Source organism: Haemaphysalis longicornis, unplaced genomic scaffold (genome assembly GCF_048455015.1).
Source record: "Haemaphysalis longicornis isolate Haplotype H1 unplaced genomic scaffold, Haemaphysalis longicornis Haplotype H1 scaffold_4, whole genome shotgun sequence".
Classification (NCBI taxonomy): domain Eukaryota; kingdom Metazoa; phylum Arthropoda; class Arachnida; order Ixodida; family Ixodidae; genus Haemaphysalis; species Haemaphysalis longicornis.
In genome coordinates, this window is record NW_027526361.1 from 193,551,823 (window position 1) to 193,560,875 (window position 9,053).

Here is a 9,053-nt window from a genome sequence, read left to right on the forward strand (position 1 = left end):
TGCAGTCATTGTTATAGGTGCGCAAGAAAAGACGTGGCTGGTTTGTTGTGCGTGGTTTTGGTGGTTTGTTTTCGATTTGCTGGTGTTACGTGAATTAGTACGTGCTCCTCCTGCCGTAATATTACGTGTTAGTGCTCTTGTGCCACCTGAAACATCGTGAGTGCTGGCAAAGCGCCTGTGTCGTCCTTGTACTGCGCTGCTGTAGCAAACGCACATCGAGGTCACCATTTGACAAAACACCTGACAAGTTGTGCGTGCCTACGTGAATCAAGAGTCTCTACTGCAAGTTACAGTCTGTCGACGCGACGTGTGAAAAATGCTGCGTGTTCTGCCGTAAGTGATTGTTTATCGTGGTGCATGTCAAAATTTTATTACGCGTTGCCGCAGTGCTGTTTTGTTAAACGTGTTGAGAATTTTCCTTGGTGTTCGGCTCGCCGCGCTTCTTTTATTGTAAATTAGCGGCTGCGTCGGCGCGGTCACATGAATGGGCTTCCAGGAGCGGCGGCCAGTATGCTGTGTGAGTGATCGACCCCCTTGCCATTGCCGGCAACGAAAATGTTATGTTGACGGCTCAGCGGCCGCTGCTTGGCTTGGGTGGATTCGACCGCTAAAGCTTGTTGCATGAAAAAAAAAGAAGACTGCGTTAATGGTTGTACAACAAAACGCCCACTCCCCGATTTTTTTTTAGGAGGCAGTTGACCCACAGTATATTTTTTACAGGACGTAGGCAGCTTAGCATTGTTCTAACGGATAGTTTTCGTTTACGGGTAAAGAAATGCAAGGAGGCTGCATTACATTTGTAGTAATAATACGTAAGAGTTGCATATACGTTGAATTTTCAACATTTAAGCATTGCTAGCAACTTTATAAGTAGTACCGCATGCACAAGGTATTTAGTCAGTCAACATTTGACCAGATAATTGTTTAGACGTCGCAGCTTGAAAACACGCTGTTCCAGCCTGCATTGCTGGTGCAGTCACAGGGCAGCTTTCACTGTTTAAATGCAAGAAATTTTTTCACCTTTCTAAGCTCATCCAGCATCGTCATGATCAGACAGAAATTCTTGTGTGGTGTGACGTTATTTGTAGCTGGCTTGCATAAATTGTGTTGACCGTAACATGTTGAGCATGGGTTGGACGTGTTGATTCTTACAAATATGCATGTGATGGGGATACAATCACGGTGCGAAAAAGATTAAACAGGGCGTGGGCTTGCCACCGTGCTCCTTCGCCAACCCGGTTTTTTCGTTTCGTCAGCATTTCAACTTGCCTACCCCTTGGTGGTATTGGCGCGCTGAGACGTTCACCATGTGCCTGAGAGAATTTTACTGGCGCCATGACGACAAAATGCAAGTTTGTGTTATTTGAAAGATTTCGTGTGTTATGGTGCCCCCAGAACTTGTGCAAATGCAAATGATGCTTTATTCACTGAGAAATTAGTTATTTAAAGTTAAAATTTTGGTTTTCCCGCTAAATCGTGCATTTTGAGGGTCTGCAGTGACATCACAGCAACCGACTGCTCTGCAGCCGATTGGGAAGCCTTCTTTACTGTTAGTGAACCTAGATGGTGCCACCATAACCGTGGCAAGCCGCTTTCTGCGTTTGGTTTGTTTTTACCGTATTTAAACCTAGCTTGTTTTTGTTCAGCGAGAAAATAATCGTTTCGAGAAACATAGTGCTCGCTCCACAAATATGGTCACGTAAGACACCGTTGCTTGTGTCAATCGGCCAGTGTTGTCCGAGACAACCCCAAAGCCCCGCAGTCCTGTGCAGCTAAACCAAGCATAGTGCGCGCAGTACCAACAGCAGTACGCATTGGTACTTCTATGCTTACGTGTGCTTTCCTAACCTTTGCTCTTCTTACTACTGTACCATTTTTACTACTGTAAAAAGAATGTGCCCTAAATTTAAGCCCAAATAGTTCGTTCGGCAAGCTTATAGGCTCTGCCTAATTCGCGTTTGCTGTTGCCACCCTCCGCCAACTGCAGAGCTGGCTGGTATGACATAGGTTTTGTTGCGGGAAATGAGCTATTGAGTCGCATGGCCATTTCCTTTGTTCCTAATTTGTAGCTTATTTGAGTGGAGCTTACATTAAAAATGGTGTCAGCATGATTCTAGCAACGCAATCCTTTGAATGAACCAAACTTGTGTTTTCTCTTCATGGCTCCTTTAAAAGCCGTAACCGCGTTTCGAACCCTCTGGACCAGAGAATATGCTTGCACAGTGGAAATCCGTGGCCTGCACTACATGCAGCGCCGCCAGTGGACGCCCGTGCAAGCTAGGTGTTGCATTGTGGTATACCACGAGGATGACAGTGTTTTGACCATAAGCTTGCTGCTTCCGGTTGCCAATAAGCGGGTCAGTGGTTCCCCGCAGCGACAGCGGTGCGCTGCGAGCCTGGAGCGCAGGAGTGTGTTTGTGCGGCGGTGGTAGCGGCCTGGCGTACTGCGCAGCCAATGTCGCGACATCGTGCTCGCGCGCTGTTGTTACGCGTGCCGTTCCGATGCGATAAAGATAATTTGCATGTAAGGCACAGTCACGCTTATCTGAATAAAACGAGCATTTGCACGAAGGAGTAGCCGACTTTATTCCATGATATAAACTAAAAAAAATTCCCCGCATTTCCCCGAGGGGAAGAATGTGAAAGTGCGAATGCACGAGTTGAATTTGCGCGGTTCGGTAATGTTCGCGAAAGAGAGATCACACACACACACACAACTACAAAGAAAACTTGCAGGTTACGTGCCAGAATGACGTAACATGGGCAGGAGCGGCCCCGCAGGAAAAAAACATCCCCCTCGCGAGGGGCATGATCAAATGCAGAGCATTTCTGCGGGGGGGCGCGCCTGCAAGCCGTATGGATTACGTATTGGTTGTTGTTGTTGTAATTGTTGTCTCCCAGCGTAGACATTGACGATGAAGTCGATGGTGAAACGTGCCGTGAACCCCCTGCCGCGGCTATGACGCAACGTGGAGCGGCTATGACGCAACGTGGCGCGGTTATGACGCAACACAATCCAACACAATCCACTTTAATCCAATCCAATCCAAATCCAAGCCAATCCAAGCCAATCCAATCGAATCCAATCCAATGCCCCTCGCGAGAGAGTGTTATAGCGCCGAAATCGCAACCACGCGAACGCGTGATGCTGACGTCACGATCACGCCACAGACGTTAGCGACCGCACGCGCGCGAGCGACATATGTGGTTTAAGCGCGAACCGACCACGGCGAGAGAGCGCGATGCCAGCGCCCCACCTGTTCTTGCGCGCGAACCTAACGCGGCGAGAGAGGGTGTTGCGCACGTGTCTACCTGTTGTGCGCCCGAAACGAACGCGGCGAGAGAGGGCGTTGCGAGCGGAGAGAAGGCGAGGAGAACGCGGGGGAGAGGGCGCACCTCTGGCCGACGGTTGAATGAGTCAAGGGTATAAGGCACGTTCGTAACCTTCCGTTCTGTGTCGGCTTTGTGGCTCAGTTGGTAGAGCACCGTGCACCTTGCGTTCCGCCCGCAGAGTCGTAGGATCGAAACCTGGCGCCGGCAAGTATTTATATAGTGTAGGGGGAGCGATGCGGACGCGGACTACATATAGTGTAGGGGGAGCGATGCGGACGCGGACTACGGACGCCAACGCGGGTGACATCGTGAGTTACTTAAATTCTCTGCATTTAAAAAGAGGAGAGCCGACGAAGTACTAATCCACCGCACCACACGCAAATGTGCCTGCAAAGGCGTCTTTCCTGTTTTAGTTTACATCCTGGAATAAAGTTTGGTGTTCCTGCGTACAGAAGTTTATTTTATTCTGATGAGCGTGACTGTGGATTACATGAACACTACTGTTCCACATCGGAAGGGCACGCGTAACAAGAGCGTGCGCTTACTATGTCGCGAAATCGGCTGCGTGCACAGCCGGGCTACAACCGTCAGGCTCGCTCCAGGCCTAACGGTTGGAGGCTCGCTCCTGGCTACAAGCGCTCCAGGCTCGCAGCGCCCTGCTGTCGCTGCGGGGAACCACAGTCCCGCGCATTGCCAACCGGAAGCAGTAAGCCTACGGTCAACACGCTCTCATCCTCGCAGTATACAATGTAGAACCTAGCTTCCACGGGCGTCCATGGATGGCGCTGCATGTATTGGGGGCCAAGCGCTCGCAGCGTCGCGTTTCAATCAGTGAGCACTCTACTTATCTTTTAGCTTGAAAGAACTGAATGTGCCTTTTTTGTACCTACAAAAAAGGAATTCTGTCATGTCCTGTCAGAGAGAGTATTTCACGGCATTATACCTCATATTTACGGCTTGTTTACTACTTGAACTTCCATTTTTTACAGGGCCAGGTGTTTGACATGGAGGATGTACGTTGTGAGCTACCAGAAGAATTGGCTGCCTCCTGTTTCTATCTATCCTGCACGACCTGTAAGTGGAGTTCATTACGGCTGTGAAATGCATGGAAATCTCGATTTTGAAGGCTGAGAGAACATGAAAACATAGAAAACCATTTTGGAATCCTTGTGGCACCTTCGTGATATTAAGACAAGAACATTGCAGAGATGGGACAAAAAATAAGGAACCGATGCGGGTGAGAAACTTCCTGGTACCTTTCTTATTTTTTTTGTCGCATCAGGGTTGGGTCCTTGCTCCATGAATTAATTAATAACGACTTTGTCACCCTTGTTCACTGTCGTATTTGCGTGGTGGCCACAGACAGTGTGTGGGGATTTTCCTTCTACCGCCTATTACAGATGAGCTAGATCTTTAGACCTCTACTCAAAAGTCATATTATGGATTACATTACATGAGTGAAACAATTCCATGCACCCAGAAATAGAATTTAGGTGAATTCACTTCAATGCCCTAGATGCAACTTGTGCCTAGCAGTGAAAAGGGTGTATTGCGTGCCTTTTTGCCACTTTGTTTCTTGTAGTGTAATGAGTCTCACTGGCCATCGTAGCCCCCCCCCCTTCCCCCTCCCGAACAGCTATTTACTCTACCAAATATAATGATGGTCCAAATTGTAGAAGGGTACTCAGCAATTAAAAGAAAGAGCTGTGGGGGGTTCTGGTTTGTGTATCAGACGTTGTTTGGAATATTGTTATGTAGCCACGGATAATGCAGGGTTTTTGTAAAAATATAGATTATCGGAGCAAACTTGTGCTCCAAATTGAACATAAAAAAACACAAACCTCGAAGGAGTCAGCAGAGGGACGTGCATGGATGAGCGTTGGCGAATTGAATGCCGCAGGGTTTCTTTTGCACTCATTCATTTAGATCGAGAACATTTTCAATAAAAAACAGGAAAAGCTACGACAGGGATCGCAAAGCAACACCCTTTCCATATCAAACAAGACTGCTGGTGCAGCATACAAAGGAAAAAGGGGAAAAAGACGGTTCCCTTAAAAAAGGATAAGATTGCAGGGTGTGGCCAGGTGCTTGTAAAAAAACATTTTGTAAACAAATCAAATGGCGTGGTTGGGGGCAATATTATGACGTTTATGGTAGGAAAAACCTGCATTATTTCCGAACAGTATGAATGCTCTGTGTGCAAACATATGCAAAAACGCTTGTGTGTTTTAGCATTTGAGTGCACGTTACAGAGTAGTCAGCTCATGTTACTGCGGTAGCTTTCCTCATTGCTGGTAAGCATAAACCCTGAAATTAAATTTGCTGTATTCGACCGCTTTAACCCTTTCACTGTCACTGGTGTCCTGGTTTGTCTTCGAATTTCTCCTCCACGATGTCACTGACATACCGGTGCGTTTTCTGTTGTGCGTTGAAAAATTCGTGCCATGGTGCAAAGTTGGCGCACCTGCACTGTTTTTGCTATCTGTTAAATATTTGTAGTAGCTTGTATTTTTACAAAGTAAAGAGCGACCACGCCCAGCTTTCGCTGCTTGGGGGTCACTCCGTGCACTTTACATCTGTTGGGATGAGTGACCACGTGGCACGCGTGCAATAATGGGTGCAAGTGTGCTATCCACCACGGTTTTCTAGGGCTGTTTGTTATTTCTGTTCCTGTGTCTGCTACCCATCGACACAAGGAAATATAAAAAGGGAGGAGCCAACCTAGAGGTTGGTCAGTTCATGGTGATGTGCATTTTGCTTTTTGTAAGCAAGCACAGACAAACAAACTAGACAATGCCAATGCTGTCTCGTAAACGAAATGCACAATAAAACTGCTGCCTTTATAGGTTCTAAAGAACGCGTAGACTCAAGCAACTACTCATGATGACGACTGATCAATGCCTGTCTTAGCATGTTCATGCAATTTTATGTTGCCTTCCCTGCCATCCCCCCATATTGCTTTGTTCCCACAGTGCTGCTGCAATAATCTCATCTCTCAAATGTTCTTGCGAGGCTGTATAAATGCCCGTCATGAGGAGGCCATGAATCTAAACAGTACTTAGTTCTGGGTTGTGTTGCCTATGTAACAGTATGTCATATTTGATGTTCGTAAGCTCATTAGGTAATTTATGTGGTCTAAATTTTGTGGCTAATTTTGCAACCTAGAAGTGGTACCTTCTCTTTCAGGATACGTGGTTTAGTTTTGTATGGGAACACTCCTTTATATTTATAAGCATAACCAGGAAATGTTTGAGACGTGTTTGTTTAAACCCCTTCATATGCGATCAATGCGTTTGTCATTTCAGGTTCAAGTGTGGCAGTGGCTATCCCGTCCTGTGAGGGGTAAAGATGAGGAGACACCTGATGTGGCAGGCGGCAGCAGCACGTATGGATCCAACCTGAATATAATAGTCAGGTTTGCAAGAGTCATGTGATTCATGTGATTTTCGTCAGCTTGCTCTTACAGAAACAACTGCAGCATGAAACAGTGACTGTGGAGCTGGCTGACATTTTCCACATGCTGGCTGTTGGGCGCTGTTATTTGACAGCATGCAAAGGGCATTCAAAAGGTGGAAGCTTGTGGGATACGTAGAGGACGGAAACATAAAGGATTCTTGGAGGACGCAGAAAGTCGGTGGCGAAATTTCAATACAGGGGACACACAAGGGACGAATGCGGTCTGTTGCGTTCAAGACATATAGGGGACACACAAAGGCCGTATGGTGTCTGTATTGCCTTTGGGAGATAGACTGGACGCATGGAGGACGGAAACACACGGGACACTTGGAGGACGCAGAAAGTCGGTGGCGAAATTCCAACACAGAGGAAACACACAGGACGCACGCAGTCTGTTTCCTTCGGGACGCAGACTGTCTTTTGACTGGACATAGAAATTTTCATAAGGGTTTTGCGATTCCGGGTGTTTCAGTGGGCCCCACAAGGTGGCGGTACGCTCTTTAGCGATTGTTGTCTACATCGCTTTGCGACCGGATAGGATCTGCTGGATCCTAGCCATTTACATTTTCGCTGTAAAGTAAAGATCAGACAAAGGTCAGCAAAAGACGCAGAATATTACATTCGCATGTCATACTACAACAATTTTAGTTACGAGGCACTGCAGGCTGCATTCTGAGAACAGAACAAGGCTTCTATTTTAAGTACGGGGGACTGTAGAGGCCAGGCATGTCGTGGTAGCTGGTCCGTTGCCGCAGTATCTGCCCACTGATGTCACGCGGCGTCACGCACCCTAACACAGGCTTGGAAAAGGTACCTGCTTGTCCCTCTACCACGGTGTAAGATACACTTTTAGGGGTGGACACAGCAGCCCAAAAATATTTAAAATAGATTTGGTGACGTCGTAGCGTCTCCCGTAGACTTTTGTTGTTAAGGACATCTGGTGGCAAAACTCCTAACTAAGCTTCGCAGCGTCCTACGCTTGAAGTGGCTTGACCAACGACTGTCCGAAGCAAGGTAGTTCACAGGCTCCAACGGCATGCGTGTTAAACAACGGTGTTTGTGTGAGCTAACACAGTGAGCTCACAGAACGCAGTCTTACCGCCTAATTTTTGCATTGTTTAGGCAACTAACGGGAGTTCTGGCGTCCTATGTTCATTTAAACGTGCGCAGCACATCCGAACATTGGACACCGGCAATGACTGCGACAACATCGATTCATCTCCGCTGCTTCGTGTGCGAACACACCCCACTTGTGCAACGTCATTCACGATGAAGAAACGTCACAATAATCACCGCTAGTTTATTCCATTTCAGAAACTGGGCTACTTTCGTTGTATATGGGGGCGTTGTTCCGGCAGCGGACAATTTCTTTTTGCCGCTGCTGGGGCTGTCGCCAACGGTGAAATCGATGACACTGCATCGTCTCCGAGCGCGAACCTCTTCGACATTCAGTAGTACTCCTAAAGCTCCTACAATCTCCTAAAATACCCTTTCGACCAATCGAACTCTCAGAAAAATGCTGACTCCGAGAAGCATCATTTTCTGCTGGGGATATAGCTGCAGAGCACGCATTCATTCGTTTAGGATCGCAGGGAACATTACATAATGGGTTTTCTTGCCAGCCATTGCAGTACGAACTCATTGAGGAATTTCCACCCAATTTTTGTTGCACAAGCATAAAATCTTCCTTGTATGAGAGCTGAATGGCGACCACGGCACACACTCCCTTCCGTTTAGTGTTTTATACATTCTTTTAATTGCTACCAAATCAAAACACATGCCTAGAACATGTTGGAACACTGGGGCGAGCTCGAAGGCTTTCGCACGGCTTTCTTCAAATTATCGTCTGCTCCACCAGGCCGCCCGACCAGCCAAGACGCGGTGAGCTGACATCGAGCAGACGACCGCCTTCTGAAGCTACCGCGAAGGCTCGACAAGGAGCCGAAAAGATCCGAACACCTCCGAGTGGCCGGCGCTCGGGCAGCTTCTTTTCTCTGCCGCTGGAGGGCTGTGCAGCCTACCGTCTCAGCGGCATCAGTTTGGCGAGTTTATTAAAACGACGAGTACACGATTGTTTTTCAAGCTGTGTCCTGACCTAATAGTATTTCTTGCACCGTGCCCTCGACTCAGTCTTCGTGGTAAAAGTGAAAAGAGTGCATGGACAAGATGTTTGGATAAGCAGAACCGTTCCAAACTCGAAGGTAGAACTGGTCATACATGTACCCATTATTTGGCGAAAATAAACTGCTGGTACATTTGAGGTA

General features: G+C 47.5%; 1 long non-coding RNA gene across 1 annotated transcript; it reads left to right on the forward strand.

Annotated features, from left to right (window-relative positions):
• The first annotated feature begins 209 nt into the window (after positions 1-209).
• On the forward strand, positions 210-6,744 carry LOC144180727 (uncharacterized). The gene is made up of 3 exons (XR_013324528.1): positions 210-333; positions 4,323-4,407; positions 6,639-6,744. It is a non-coding gene; the product is annotated as an uncharacterized LOC144180727 (long non-coding RNA).
• The last annotated feature ends 2,309 nt before the right edge of the window (positions 6,745-9,053 follow it).